Source organism: Neomonachus schauinslandi, chromosome X, assembly GCF_002201575.2.
Source record: "Neomonachus schauinslandi chromosome X, ASM220157v2, whole genome shotgun sequence".
Classification (NCBI taxonomy): Eukaryota; Metazoa; Chordata; class Mammalia; order Carnivora; family Phocidae; genus Neomonachus; species Neomonachus schauinslandi.
In genome coordinates, this window is record NC_058419.1 from 66,497,487 (window position 1) to 66,512,178 (window position 14,692).

A 14,692-nucleotide genomic window follows, 5' to 3' on the forward strand; every position below is an offset into this window, starting at 1 on the left:
TGATTTTGCTGAATTTGCTTATTAGCTCTAAGAGATTTTTCAGTGGATTCCTTAGAATTATTTATGCAGTAGGATCACATCATCTGCCAATAAAAATAATTTCATTCCTTCTTTCCAATTTGGATTTTTTTTTCCTTTTCTTGGCCTTATTGCACTGCCTACAACTTTCAGTACAACATTGAATCAAAGTGATAAAAACAGGCATCCTTTCCTTGTTTTTTATCTGAAGTAAAAAGTTTTTAACCTTTTGTCATTGCGTATACTGTTAGCTGTGTGTTTTCCATAAATGCCCTTCATCAAGTTGAGAAACTTCACTTCTATTTCTGGTTTCTTTTTTCAAAAACAAATTTATTTCTAGTACAGTTAACATACAATGTTTTATTAGTTTCTGGTGTATAATATAGTGATTCAACAATTCTATACATTACTCAGTGCTCATCACCACATGTGCACTCCTTAATCCCCATCACCTATTTCACCCATCCCCCCACCAGCCTCCCCTCTGCTAACCATCAGTTTGTTCTGTATAGTTAAGAGTCTGTTTCTTGGTTTCTCTCTCTCTCTTTTTTCTTTTGTTTTTTTACTTTGTTTCTTACATTCTACATATGAATGAAATCATATGGTATTTGTTGTCTATCTCTTACTTGTTTTGCTTAGCATTATACTTTCTACCTCTGTCCATTTTGTTGCAAATGGCAAGATTTAATTCTTATTTATGGCTGAATAATATTCCATTGAATGAATATATACCACATCTTTAGCTATTCAACTATTGATGAACACTTACGCTGCTTCCATAGTTTGACTATTGTAAATAATGCTGCAAAAAACATAGGGGTACATGTATCTTTTTGAATTAGCATTTTTGCATTTTTGCAGTAAATACCCAGTAGTGTGATTATTGGATCATAGGGCAGTTCTATTTTTAACTTTTTGAAGAACCTCCATATTAGACTAAAGGCCTAAATGTGAGACCTGAAACCATAAAAATCCTAGAAGAGAGCACAAGCAATAATTTCTCTGACATCGACCATAGCAACATTTTTTTTTTTAGATCTGTCTCCTGAGGTAAGGGAAATAAAAGCAAAAATAAACTATGGGACTACATCAAAATAAAAAGCTTCTGGACATCAAAGAAAACAGCCAACAAAACTAAAAGGCAACCTACTAAATGGGAGAAGATATTTGCAAATGACATATCTGATAAAGGATTAGTATCTAAAAATATATAAAGAACTGATACAACTCAACACCCACAAAACAATCCAATTAAAAAATGGGCAGAAGACATGAAGAGACATTTCTCCAAATAAGACATCCAGATGGCCAACAGACACCTGAAAAGTGCTCAACATCACTCATCATCAGGGAAATGCAAATCAAAACCACAATGAGATACCACCCCACACCTGTCAGAATAGCTAAAATCAAAAACAAGAAATAACAAGTGCTGACAAGGATGTGGAGAAAAAGGAAACCTTGTGCAGTATTCCTAGTTTCTTGACTATTTTTTATTCATGAAAGTTTGTGGTATCTTGTCAAATACTTTTCTAGCATCAGTGGAGATGACTGTATATTTTTTCCTTTATTCTCTTATTGATTTTCATATGTTGAAGTAGACTTATATTTCTTGGATACATCTCACTTGACCATGATGTATAATCCTCCAATATGCTGCTGAATTTGGTTTGCTGGTAATTTTTCAGTAGTGTTACATCTATATTCATGAGATGTTTGTATGTCATTTTCTTTTCTTGTGATGTCTTTATCCGCCACAGGCATAAGGGTAATGCTGGCATCATAGAGTAAGTTCGGAAGTGTTCTCTCTTTGATTTTTTTGTAAGAGTTTGAAAAGGATGGGTGTTTATTCTTCTTTAAATATTTGGTACAATTCACCACTGAAGCTATCTGGTCTTGGATTTTTGTTGTTGGGAGGTTTTTGATTATTGATTCAATCTTTTTATTTTTTAAGTCTGCTCAGATTTTCTTTCTTCTTGACTCAATTTTGGTGGTTTCTGTGTTTTCAGGAATTTGTCCATTTCATCCAGGTTATCCAATTTGTTTGCATATAATTGTTCCTACTATTCTATTATAATCCTTTCTATTTATGTAAGTTCTCTATTACTATCTCCACTATATTTCTGATATTAGTAATTTGAGTCCTCTCTCCTGTTCTGGCTAGTTAAAGGTTTGTCAATTCTGTTGATTTTTTTCAAGGTCGCAACTTTCAGTTTCATTGATTCTATTGTTTTTGAGTTCTCTATTTTGTTTTTCTCAAGTCTGTTCTTTATTATATCCTTCCTTCTGCTAGCTTTGAATTTAGTTTTCTCTTCTGTTTTAGTTCCTTAAGGTGTAAAGTAAGGTCATTGATTTGATATTTTTGCTCTTTAATAATGTAGGCATTTAAAACCATAAATTTGGGGTGGCTGCGTGGCTCAGGTCATGATCCCAGGCTCCTGAGATTGAGCCTCACATCAGGCTCCTGCTCAGTGGGGGTCTGCTTCTCCCTCTCCCTCTATGCTCTCTCTCTCTCAAGTAAATAAATAAAATCTTTAGGGAAAAAAAAAGCCATAAATTTACCTCTTGAGTACTGCTTTTACTGTATCCTATAAGATTTGGTAAGTTGCCTTTATATATTAATTCATTTCAAAGTATTTTCTATTGTCACTTGTAATTTATTCCTTGATCCATTGCTTAAAAGTGTATTTTTTAGCAAAACATATGCTTGTTGAATCACAGTGTTGTACACCTGAGACCGATAAAACATTCTGTCAGCCGTACTCAAATAAAATTTTTTTTTAAGAATACATGAAGTAAATATAGCAAAATATTAAGACCTTCATAAGCTGATTAGTTATAAATTGGAAAATGGGTGTGTTGTTTAATTTCCCCATATTTTAAATTTTATAGTTTTTATTGTTATTTATTTCCAGTTTAATTCCATTGTGTCAGAAAAGAAACTTTGTATGATTTCAATCTTTTAAATTTATTGAGATTTGTTTTGTAGCCTATTATATGGTTTATAATGGAAAATGTTCCATGTACATTTGAGAAGAACGTGTTTTTTTCTGTTGCTGGGTTCAGTGTTCTACACATCTCTGTCAGACTAATTGGTTTATAGTGTTGTTCAAGTCCTCTATTTTCTTATTGATCTTCGCTCTAGTTTTTTTATAGTCTCGAGCTAAAATTTTAATACTATCTACTATTCCTTTCAATTCTGTTAATGTTAGCTTCTTATATTTGGGTGCTCTATTGTTCATTTTGTGCATGTTTACAATTGTTACATCATCTTGATGGGTTAGCCCCTTTATCAATATATATCATTTATTGCCTCATATCAATTTTTAAAGTTTTTATTTAAATTCCAGTTATTTAACATACACTGTAGTATTAGTTTCAGGTGTACAATATAGTGATTCAACACTTCCATACAACACCAGTGCTCATTACAAGTGCACTCCTCATCCCAATCACCTATTTAACCCATCCCCTCCTACTTTACCTCTGATAACCGTTAGTTTCTTCTCCATAGTTAAGAGACTGTTTCTTGGTTTGCCTCTCTCTTTTATTCCCCTTTGCTTTCTTGTTTTGTTTCTTAAATTCCACATATGAGTGAAATCATATGGTATTTTTCTTTCTCTGACAAACTTATTTCGCTTACTATGATACTCTCTAGCTCCATCCATGTCATTGCAAATGGCAAGATTTCATTCTTTTTTATGGCTGAATGATATTCCATTGTGTATATATACCACATCTTCTTTATCCATTCATAGGTTGCTGGACAACTGGGCTGTTACTATAATTTTCCTATTCTAGATAATGCTGCTGTAAACATCAGTGTGTATATATCCCTTTGAATTAGTATTTTTGTATTTTTTGGGTAAACACGTAATAGTGCAATTGTTGGATCTTTGGGTAGTACTATTTTTAACTTTTTGAGGAACCTCCCTACTGTTTTCCAGAGTGGGTGCACCAGTTTGCATTTCTACCAGCAGTGCAAATGGGTTCCCCTTTCTCTACATGCTTGCCAACACCTGTTGTTCCTTGTGTTGTTGATTCTAGCCATTCTGACAGGTGTGAGATGATATCTCATTGTCGTTTTGATTTGCATTTTCCTGATGCTCAGTGATGTAGAACATCTTTTCATCTGTCTGTTGGCCATCTGGATGTTTTCTTTGGAAAAATGTCTATTATGTCCTCTGCCCATTTTCTAATTGGATTATTCTTTTTCAGTGTTGAGTTTTATACATTTTTATATATTTTGGATACTAACTCTTTATTATATATGTCATTTGCAAATATCTTCTCCCATTCCATAGGTTGCCTTTTAGTTTTTGTGGATTGTTACCTTCGCTATGCAGAAGCTTTTTATTTTGATGAAGTCCCAATAGTTTATTTTTGCTTTTGTGTCCCTTACCTTAGGAGACATATCTAGAAAGAAGTTACTATGGCTGATGTCAAAGAGGTTATTGCCTGTGTTCCTCTCTAGGATTTTGATGATTTCAGTTTTCTGATTTAGATCTTTAATGCATTTTTAAAAGATTTATTTATTTATTTTAGAGAGGAAAAGAGAGGAGAGGGAGAGGCAGAGGGAGAGAGAGAGAGTCTTAAGCAGACTCCACACTGATTATGGAACCCAACACAGGGCTCAATCTCACGACCCTGAGATCAATCCAAGAGTTGGATGCTTAACCAACTGAACCACCCTGGTGCCCTAATCTTTAATGCATTTTGAATTTCTTTTTGTATATGGTGTGAGAAAGTGGTCCAGTTTCATTCTTTTGTATGTTGCTTTCCAGTTTTCCCAACACCATTTGTTGAAGAGACCATCTTTTTCCTATTGGTTATCTTTTGCAGCTTGGTCAAAGGTTAACTGACCATGGATATGTGGGTTCATTTCTGGTATTTTTATTCTGTTCCATTGATCTATGTGTCTGTTTTTGTGCCAGTACCATATTGTTTTGATCACTACAGCCTTGTAATATAACTTGAAGTCCAGAATTGTTATGCCTCCAGCTTTGATTTCCTTTTTCAAGGTTGCTTTGGTTATTCAGGGTCTTTTGGTTCTATACACATTTGAGATTGTTTTCTCTATGTCTGTGATAAATGTCTTTGGTATTTTAATAGGGATTGCATTGAATGTGTTGATTGCTTTAGGTAGTATAGACATTTTTTTATTATTTTTTTTATTATGTTATGTTAATCACCATACATTACATCATTAGTTTTTGATGTGGTGTTCCATGATTCATTGTTTGTGTATAACACCCAGTGCTCCATGCAGAACGTGCCCTCTTTAATACCTACCACCAGGCTAACCCATTCCCCCACCCCCCTCCCGTCTAGAACCCTCAGTTTGTTTTCCAGAGTCCATAGTCTCTCATGGTTCGTCTCCCTCTCCAATTTTCCCCCCTTCATTCTTCCCCTCCTGCTATCTTCTTCTTCTTCTTCTTTTTTTTTTTTTAACATATAATGTATTATTTGTTTCAGAGGTACAGGTCTGTGATTCAACAGTCTTACACAATTCACAGTGCTCACCATAGCACATACCCTCCCCAGTGTCTACCAACCATCCCTCCCACCCCCCACCACTCCAGCAACCCTCAGTTTGTTTCCTGAGATTAAGAATTCCTCATATCAGTGAGGTCCTATGATACATGTCTTTCTCTGATTGACTTATTTCACTCAGCATAATACCCTCCAGTTCCATCCATGTCATTGCAAATGGCAAGATTTCATTCCTTTTGATGGCTGCATAATATTCCATTGTGTATATATACCACATCTTCTTTATCCATTCATCTGTTGATGGACATCTTGGCTTTTTCCACAGTTTGGCTATTGTGGACATTGCTGCTATAAACATCGGGGTGCATGTACCCCTTCAGTTCCCTACATTTGTATCTTTGGGGCAAATGACATATCAGATAAAGGGCTAGTATCCAAAATCTATAAAGAACTTCTTAAACTCAACACCCAAAGAACAAATGATCCAATCAAGAAATGGGCAGAAGACATGAACCGACGTTTTTCCAAAGAAGACATCCAAATGGCCAACAGACACATGAAAAAGTGCTCAACATTGCTCGGCATCAGGGAAGTCCAAAACAAAACCTCAATGAGATATCACCTCATACCAGTCAGAATGGCTAAAAGTCAGGAAAAGACAGATGTTGGTGGGGATGCAGAGAAAGGGGAACCTTCCTACACTGTTGGTGGGAATGCAAGCTGGTGCAGCCACTCTGGAAAACGGTATGGAGGTTCCTCAAAAAGTTGAAAATAGAGCCACCATATGATCCAGTATAGACATTTTAACAGTATTTGTTCTTCCAATCCATGAGCATGGAATGTCTTTCCATTTCTTTGTGATATTTTCAATTTCTTTCATCAGTGTTTTCTAGTTTTCAGAGTACAGGTCTTTTACCTCTTTGGATAGGTTTATTCCTAGGTATTTTATGGTTTTGGGTGCAATTGTAAATGGGATCAATTCTTCGATTTTTCTTTCTGCTGCTTCATTATTACAGTATGGAAATAAAACAGATTTCTGTATGTTGATTTTGTATCCTACAACTTTACTGCATTCATGTAGCAGTTCTAACAATTTTCTGGTGGAATGTTTTTGGTTTTCTATATAGAGTATCATGTCATCTGAAAATAGTGAAAGTTTGACTGTTTCCTTTCTGATTTGGATGCCTTTTATTTATTTTTGTTGTCTGATTGCTGTGGCTATGACTTCCACTACTCTGTTAAACAACAGGGGTGAGAATGGACATCCTGTCTTCTTCCTGATGGTAGAGGAAATGCTCTCAGGCGTTCCCCATTGAGGATGATATTAGCTATGGGTTTTTCATATATGGCCTTTATTATGTTGAGGTATGTTCCGGCTAAACCTACTTTGTTGAGCATTTTTATCATGAATGGATGTTGTACTTTGTCAAATGCTCCTTCTGCATCTATTGAAATGATCTTGTGGTTCTTATCTTTTCTTTCATTAATGTGGTGTATCATGTTGATTGATTTGTGGAATATTGAACCACCCTTGCAGCCCAGGAATAAATCCCACTTGATCATGTTGAATGACTGTTTAATGTACTCCTGGATTTGATTTGCTAGTATTTTGCTCAGAATTTTTGCATACATGTTCATCAGGGATATTGGCCTGTCATTTTTTTAGTGGAGTCTTTATCTGGTTTTGGTATCAGGGTAATGCTGGCCTCATGGAATGAGTTTGGAAGTATTCCTTCCTTTTCTACTTTTTGGAATCGTTTGTGAAGAATAGATATTACCTCTTCTTTAAATGTTTGTTAGAATTCCCCTTGGAAGCCATCTGGCCCTGGCGTTTTGTTTGTTGGGAATTTTTTGATTTCTGTTTCTTTTCTAGTTATGAGTCGTTCAAGTTTTCTGTTTCCTCCTGTTTCAGTTTTGGTAGTTTCTATGTTTCTAGGAATTTATCCATTTCTTCCAGGTTGTCTAATTTGTTGGCATATGGTTTTTCATAATATTTTCTTTTTTTTAAGATTTTATTTATTTATTTGACAGAGAGAGACAGTGAGAGAGGGAACACAAGCAGGGGGAGTGGGAGAGGGAGAAGCAGGCTTCCTGCTGAGCAGAGAGCCTGACTTGGGGCTCCATCCCAGGACCCTGGGATCATGACCTGAGGCAAACACAGATGCTTAACCAACTGAGCCACCCAGGTGCCCCTTTTCATGATATTTTCTTATAATAGTTTGTATTTCTGTGATGTTTTGTTCTTTCTCTTCTCTCGTTTGTAATTTTATTCATTTGGGCTCTTTCTCTTTTCTTTTGATAAATCTGGCTAGAGGTTTATCAACTTTATTAATTATTTCAAAGAACCAGCTCTTGATTTCATTGATCTCTTTTTGTTGTTTTGTTTTGTTTTAGTTTCTGTATCATTTATTTCTGCTCTAATCTTTATTATATCCTTCCTTCTGCTAGATTTAGGCTTCATTTGTTGTTCTCTTTCTACCTCCTTTAGGTGAAATGTTAAGTTGCTGATTTCAGGTTTTTCTTGCTTCTTGATTTAGGCCTGTATTGCCTTATACTTCCCTCTTAGGACTGCTTTTTTGCTTCCCAAGTGTTTTGACTGTTGTGTTCTCATTTTCATTTGTTTCCCTGAACTCTTTAATTCCTTCTTTGATTTCCTGGTTGACCCATTCATTGTTTAGTAACATGTTGTTTTACCTCCATGTATTTGTAGTCTTTCCACAGTTTTTCTTGTGATTGACTTCTAGTTTCATAGTGTTGTGGTCAGAAAAATTTCATGGTATGATTTCAATCTTTGTATTAGTTGATGCCTTATTTGTGACCCAATATGTGATTAATACTGGAGAATATCCCATAATCTTTAAAAGAATGTAAATTTTACTGTTTTAGGATGGAATGTTGTGAATATATCTGTTAAGTCCATCTGGTCCAGTGTGCCATTCAAAGCCATTGTTTCCTTGTTGATGTTCTGTTTAAATGATCTTTCCATTGATGTACATGGGTTGTTAAAGTCCCCTACTATTATTGTGTTACTGTCAATGAGTTTCTTTATGTTTGTTATTAATTGTTTTATATATTCAGGTGCTTCCATGTTGGGTGCATAAATATTCATCATGGTTAGATATTCTTGTTGGATCGTCCCCTTTATTATGACATAGTGCCCTTTTTTTTTTTGCCACTGATGAAACACAGGACATTCTTATTCCCAATACAAAGGCAGGTCTTTGTAGGATGTGCGAGGATATTCTGCCAGTGGGGAGGAGGCCCCTACTTGCCTGCAATGATAGTTCTGCAGGGCCATGATGTCCCCAGTCAGGAACATTTTGGAGATGTAGCGGTCTTTGTTGACTGGCTTGTATTTCTTCTTGCCCTTGCCATTCTTGGGGACGTTGGTCCACATCTCTTTGACATTCTCCACCACCATGTTGCAGTGCCTGTCACTGGCTTTCACATGGCCCAGGAGCTTCTTATTGTTATACCAATTCAGGAGCACATGGGTGTTGTTCTTCACTACTGCACGAGCACAGAGTGTGGACCCATGTTTAATTCTTCCTCCTGCCATTCCTGCAGTGCCTCCATGGTCATCTCAGTCTTAGGTTTTTTTAAGAGGCTCATGGTGGTAGAGGCTGTGCCCCCAAACCAGTGCTTTCTCGTCCATGTTGCTTCTGCCTCTGCCTTCTGTATCTGTTCTTATGGTCTTTGTTTAAAGTCTAGTTTTTCCAATATAAATATTGCTACTCCTGCTTTCTTTTGATGTCCATTTGCATAATAAATATTTTTCCATCCCTTCATTTTCAATCTTCAGGTGAGTAAATGTGTATTGTAGACAGCATATAGATGGGTCTTGTATTTTATCCATTCTGACACCCTATATATTTTTTTAAAGATTTATTTATTTAGTTGAAAGAGAGAGAGAGAGACCAGCAGGGAGGAGCAGAGGGAGAGGGGAGAGAGAATCCCAAGCAGACTCTGCACTGAGCATGGAGCCTGATGCAGGGCTCGATCTCATGACCCCAAGATCATGACATGAGCTGAAACCAAGAGTTGAACACTCAACTGACCTCACCACCCAGGTACCAGCCCTGTGTCTTTTGATTGGAGTGTTTGGTCCACTTACATTCAAAGTAAGTATTGATAGATATATATTTATTTCCATTTCATTACTTGTTTTGTAACTGTTTCTGGAGATTTTCTCTGATCCTTTCTTGTCTTTGTCACTTTTGGTCTCTCCTTTGCACTCAAAGTGCCCTTTAATCTCTCTTGCAGGGCTGGTTTAGTCGTCACAAACTCCTTTAGTTTTTGTTTGTCTGAGAAACTCTTTATTTCTCCTTCTATTCTGAATGACAGCCTTGGTGGATTGAGTATTCTTGGCTGCAGATTTTTTCCGTTTGGCACTTTGAATTTATCATCCCACTCCCTTCTGGTTTGCCAAGTTTCTGTTGAGAAATCTCCAGCTAGTCTTAGGAGGTCTTAACTTGTAAGTTAAGGACTTCTTGTGTCTTGCTGCTTTTAAGATGTTTTCTTTATCACTATATTTTGCAAATTTAATTATAATATGTCTCGGTGTTGGCCTGCTTTTATTAGATTTTGATGGGAGTTCTCTGTGCCTCCTGGATGTGGATGACTGTTTCCTTCCCCAGATTAGGGAAGTTTTCAACTATTATTTCTTCAAATAAATTTTCTGCCCCCTCTTCTCTCTTCTTCTTTTTCTTCTGGGACTCCTATAATGTAATTGTTATTACATTTCACGGAGTCACTCAGTTCCCTAAGTCTATTCTCATGTTGCATAATTCTTCTTTGTCTCTTTTGTTCCGCTTCATTATTTTCCTTTCTTTTGTCTTCTAGGTCACTAATTCATTCCTCAGCTTCTTCCAGCCTGCTGTTCATTGCATCAAGCCTATTTCCAATCTCGTTCATTGCATTCTTCATCTCTGATTGATTCTTTTTTAACTCTTTTATTTATGTGGTACGGGTCTCACTTGTGTCTTCTATTTGTTTTCTGAAGGCCAGTGAGTATCCTTATGATTGTTGCTCTAAATTGTCCATCAGGCATGTTACTTATATCTGTTTTGGTTACATCTCTGGCCATGGCCTTCTCTTGTTCTTTCATTTGAGATAAATTCCTCTGTCTTGGCATTTTGTTTAAGTCTCTGCCTTCTCTGTGTTAGAAAAGCCAGTTATGTCTCCTGCTCCTGAAAGTAATGGCCTTATGAAGAAGAGGTCGTGTAGTGTCCAGGACCTGATGTTTCAGGGAGTGTCTCTGGTGTGTGCTGTTTGCACTCTCCTGTTGTGTTTTGTCTGCTCTATCCTTCAGGTCAGTCATCTTTAGAGGTTCTCCTTGCCTGCTTGTGTGCAGTGTTTGGTTCCTGGCCTGACTGGTGAGTTTTAACTCGATGTGCTCTGGTCTGCTTGTGAAATGAGACCTGACACCACTTCCATGAGAACTGAGGTCCTGCAGAACTCTCTGGTTGGGATATGTGGTGGGGTCAGGGGTTTGTGCTGTCTTCTGGGGGAGATGTCTGTCTCACTGGGACTGAGGCAAGCATGACTGAGAAGGGCAGTCCAGCCAGAGTGCAGCAGGGTGGGTCTTGGTGTTAGTAAATTAGGCAGCCAGTGTTGGCACTGGGTTGCTTCCTGCATGTGGATCTGTGTTTATGCTGAGGGGTGGGGGAGGGAAATGGCACTAGTCGGGTCCTTTCTTCCCAGAGAGCCATCTCTATGAAAGCTGCCTCCCAATGAAGCACTCAAAGAGGAGCGAATAACCTCCCCTCTTCCCTGGTTTGTACCAGGTGTTCTTCAAATTAGTTTCTGTGCTGTCTGGCTCTGGTGTTTGCTTTCCTTATCTCCAGGAGCAGTGCAGTGCCTTCTTGCCAAGCCTGCTGACCTTGAAAACTCCAGGCTTTAAGCCCTGCTGGTTGCAAGAACTCATGAAATTCAGCTGCTGTCCTTTTCCAAGACAATGGCTTTTATGGAAATGTTCTCCTTGTGCATTCTTCTGTGTGCTCCTCGATCTCTCTACCTTCTCCACAACTACATCTCTGTTCCCTCTGCAATATCTGCAATTCCTTTCTCTTCTACATCACATATCCATACTTCCTACCTTCTTCGATGTGGCCTCTTCTCTCCCTTTAGTTGTGTAGTTTGTTCTTTCATTCTTCAGGTTGATTTCTGGGGTGTTTAGATGATTTGATAGTTACCTAGTTTTGTTCATGGGATGAGACGAGCCTAGGGTCCTCTTATCCACTGCCATCTTCCCTCTCTCCTCCACCTTTTGTATCAATTTTTAATTTAAAGTCTTTTTGTCTAATATTAGTACAGCTACCCTAGATCTTTTTTGGTTGTTATTTACATCAGTGTCTTTGAAAAATCTGTCTTCCAAATTGTGTGTACCATTTTGCATTCCCACCAGCAATGGATGAGATTTCCTGTTTCTCCACATCCTTATCTGCATATGGTAGTGTTAGTATTTTAGAGTTTTGTCTTTCTAATATATGTGTAGTGATGGGTTCTCATTTTAGTTCATTGTTATTTTTTATTTTTATTTTTTATCCTTATTTTTTAATTGATTTTTTCAATGCACCCATTTCAATTGTCTGTATATAATGAAGCACTATGAAATTAGTTTTTTTATGGCTTACCCTTGGTAATACAATTAACATATTAACTTTATAATAATTAAGTTCAAATAATTAATTTGAATCAATACCAGCTTAGTATAACAGTATACAAAACTCTACTCCTTTTCAGCTCCAGTCCCCACTTTATGTTGGTAACTGTTCCATATTACATCTTCATACATTGTGTGCCTGTTAACATAGATTTATTATTATTGTCTTATGGATTTATCTTTTAAGTCACATACTAAATAAAAGAAGTATAATCCAAAAATGCAATACTAATAGGTTTTATATTTACCTATGTAGTTACTTTTACCAGTATTCTTGATTTCTTTTAATGGCTTCAGTTATAGTTAGTGCCCTTTCATTTCTTCCTGCAGAACTCTGTCATTTCTTTCTTTTTTTTTTTTTGACAAAACATCTATTTTTAAGAATTTATTGTTGAAGTGTAAATGATATACAATGTTACATTAGTTTCAGGTGTACAACATAGTGATTCGACAGTTCTGTACATTAGTTAGTGCTTACCAAGGTAAGTGTAGTCACCCATCTGTCACCATAAAACAGTGTTACAGTATTATTGATTATATTCCTTATGGTGTACTTTTCATCCACTTCACATATTTATTTTATAATGAAGTGTGTACCTTTTTATCCCCTTTACTTATTTCACCCTTTCCCCCACAGCCATCTCTGGCCACCACCACTTTGTTCTCTTAGTTAAGAGTCTGTTGGTTTGTTTGTTTTGGCAAAACATTTATTTTTAAAAGGCCTTCATAGAGAGTGTGACCTAAGCTGATATAAAGTCCTGAGAACATGAGATATGTCAGCATCACATGATCTTCAAATACCTGGTTGTGAAATCATCTTCTGAAGACAAGTTTCTAAGCTCTTCCTCAGAAATCCAAAGCTTTGTACAGAGATAGGTCTGTTGGTCTCTGGCACTGCAGTGGCTCTCCCTTCTCCTCCTTTGAGACCACCAGACGGGGATCCATCATTAGTGAGAGCTTTTGAAATAAGTTCTGCTCAGACATCTCACAGTTGCTCCCAAAGCTCCCCCGTTTGTTATTGCAGAGATGTTTAAGGGCATTTGCAACCTAGACTAGGGAGTTGGTGGTGGGCTAGCTTTTAGTGTCCAGAGATCTGCTCACAGGTCGCACTGAAGTCTGTCATTTCTTGAAAGATGCTTCTACCAGTTATGAACTCTATCATTTTTTGTTTATCTGTAAATGTCTTATTTTATCCTTCATTTTTTGAAGGATAGTTTTGTAAGTTATCAAATTCTTGGTTGATAGATATTTTTCTTTCGACACTGCCTTCCGGCCTCCATGGTTTCCAAGGAGAAATCAGATGTTAATCTTATTATTTTTATATGTGAAGTTGCTTATCTTTTCCTGCTTTCAAGATGTTTCCTTTGTCTTTGGTTTTGTCGCTTTGATTATAATGTGTCTGATGTGGATATCGTTTAGTTTATACTATGTGTAGTTTATTGAGCTTCCTGGATGTTTAGTTTCATGTCTTTTAACGCATTTGTGGAGTTTTTAGTCATCATTTCTTCAAATATTCTTTGCTCCCCCTTTTTCTTCTCTCTTTCTAAACTCCCATTATGAATACGATAGTATTTTTGACAGTGTGCTACAAGTCTCATATGCTTTGTTCATTTTTCTTTCACTTTCTCATTTTGCTCTTCAGACTGGATAATTTAAGCCAATCACCGATTCTTCTGCCTGCTTAAATCTGCTGTTGGATCCCTTTAGTAAATTTTTCATTTCTTGATTGTCCTTTTCATCTTCAGGATCTCTATTTGGTTCCTTTTTCTATTTTGTATCTCTTCATTTATATATTCTATTTTTATTCTTTTGATCTTTTTAGTTCTTTATACACAGTTTCTTTTAGCTCTTTGAGCATATTTAAGAGAGTGCATTTAAAGTGTTTGTCTAGTAAGTTATTGGCTAGGCTTCCTTGACCATTTCTATTAATTTACTTTTTCTTATTAATAAGCTATACTGTTTTGTTTCTTTGTATGTCCTGTAATTTTTTGTTGTTGAAAAATATACATTTAGAATATTATAAAGTATAACTGTACAAATTAGTTTCTCTACCTCTCTAGGGTTTGTTTTTGCTGCGTGTTGTAAATTGGTTTTGTTTGCTTCTTTAGTGATTTTTCTATATTGAAGAATGTATTCTTTGTTATATGTGGTTTCTAAAGTCTTTGTTTCTTAACCATATCATCAGTTAGTTGTTTAATAAAGGCTTTTTGAGTGCTTGGAGTCAGAAATAGAAAAGAAGAAAAATATACTTTCCCAGCCTTTGCAGATTAGGTCTGTGTTGGGGCAGTCCTTTACTCTTTTAACTCCTTCCATGCAGTTTACAAGTCTGCTTTAGCGTTTCCCTACTTTTTAAATGCCTGAGAGTGAAAGCTTAGGGTGTTGTCTGACATTTTCTGAGCATGCATTCCACCCTGCATGTGTGTACCGTTCTTAATTCCATGGTATACAGGGTAGATTTTAAACACTCATTCTCCCACCTATCTGTTTTGTTGATCTCTTCATTCCCATGCTTTTTAT

General features: G+C 36.5%; 1 protein-coding gene and 1 pseudogene across 1 annotated transcript in view; one reads left to right on the forward strand and one right to left on the reverse strand.

Annotated features, from left to right (window-relative positions):
• The window catches only part of ZDHHC15 (zinc finger DHHC-type palmitoyltransferase 15), an 85,864-nt gene that overhangs the window by 9,702 nt on the left and 61,470 nt on the right, over positions 1–14,692 (forward strand). The gene's annotated exons all lie outside the window — the stretch shown is intronic.
• Positions 8,776–9,123, reverse strand: LOC110577753 (annotated as a pseudogene).